Source organism: Etheostoma spectabile, chromosome 14 (genome assembly GCF_008692095.1).
Source record: "Etheostoma spectabile isolate EspeVRDwgs_2016 chromosome 14, UIUC_Espe_1.0, whole genome shotgun sequence".
Classification (NCBI taxonomy): Eukaryota; Metazoa; Chordata; class Actinopteri; order Perciformes; family Percidae; genus Etheostoma; species Etheostoma spectabile.
This window is the reverse complement of record NC_045746.1, coordinates 4,604,394-4,605,992: the sequence shown is the minus strand read 5'-3', so window position 1 is coordinate 4,605,992 and position 1,599 is coordinate 4,604,394.

Below are 1,599 nucleotides of genomic sequence, written 5' to 3'. Positions count from 1 at the left end.
CCAGTGGCTAGAAATGGCAATAGGTGTCAACCAAGCACTGGGTATCCTGAGAAAATGATAGCTCAGATGGGCCAATCTGGTATCTTGCTCCTTATGAGATCATAAGGGGCACGGTTACCTCCCCTTTCTCTGCTTTATTTTCTGCCCAGAGAATTTGGCCTGCCCATGAGAAAGAGCGAGACATCATGGCTTTCAAATGAGCAAAGTGAAAGTTGGTCAAGACCCCTTTTCTCGTCTTTTCTCATTTGAAGACAGCTCATTCAAAAGAATGAGGTGTTTGCTGAGACTGCTGAGCCCTGGTTTTATAACGACAGTAAAGACTAATGGATGAGACCAGTTGTTAAACAACGCGGTGGTCCCGACTCTCGTAGTGACTCTCAGTCATTCCAGGCTTTACGTGGGGCAGTGGGACAGGTATGGGCTTGTCTCACTCTCTCACACACATTCACACTTTTTCTTCTCTATAGCTATCTTTTTTTCCTTTTTTCTGTTGCCATCAAGCTAAATGGAAACTGCAAATTAACAAAAAGACCCCAATGCTAAATCTTTCTATTTTGTTTTACGCTTATTTTCTGACACATACAGATACTGTTCATCTTTTGATGCTCAAGACACAGATTTACTAATATCTTTTTCTATTTGGTATGCGATTATTCCCTCTTTGCCATCTCTCTTTTACTTTAGTCTCCTCTGTCTTTTCTTTTCGTCTGTAATGTAAACACACACATGCCACACACTTCATAGCTTTAGGGCGTGTTCGCACTTCCCCTCTTCGCCTAGTTCAGTTTGTTGATCAGATGATCTCCTGCAGCCAATCATAATGCGGGGGCGGAGTCTAATATAACTTTTCTTTTCCTCCTTTCTGCTTTGTGGTTCTTTTTTTTTTCTCCTGCTAAGCCCAAAACTTCATGATGACCGGAAACTTCTTCCACGTGTCCACTGCTGGATTTGCATATCTGGTCTCTATCCTAAAAAATCCACTTGTCTTTTAAATCCAGGTTCTGAAATGTTAACTTTTGTTTTTGGTGCTCAGTGTTAAACGTCCATTTAGACGGGATGGACATACACACACAGCAGCATACAAGAAGGCAGATTAACAAACACAGCTGGCCGGCTAAGAAATAACTGCTAACTGCGTGATTTAGGAGAGATTTACGTCTTAACACCACATCAGCAATTTTGGGTTTGAACCTAATGTTCATTTGGAACAAAATGTCGGTTAGGGGTTCATGAAATGCGTGAGATAAAAATAGGGAATAAGGTTTATCTTACAGTAGGTCTACTAAAGGACACAATACTATAGGAGAAAGGATTTTATCATAGCTTGCAGAAATTACACAAATAAATATACAGTTTTATATAGGATGGAAAAGCAGAAGCAGAATAGGCCTACTCAGAGACAAAGAAGGAAAGTAGGAAGTTTGTTTTTGTCATGTCCTTGTTTTTAATTCACCCTTTTGTCAGTAAACTATGGACGGTTTTAAGCATAATTAATATGATACAGTTGCTCGATGATAGTTTCAACACCACTGTGCTGTTGTGACCTGAGTAACCCAGGCTCTGAGAGGAGGCGGTCTGCCTGGGGGGGGGGGGGGGGGG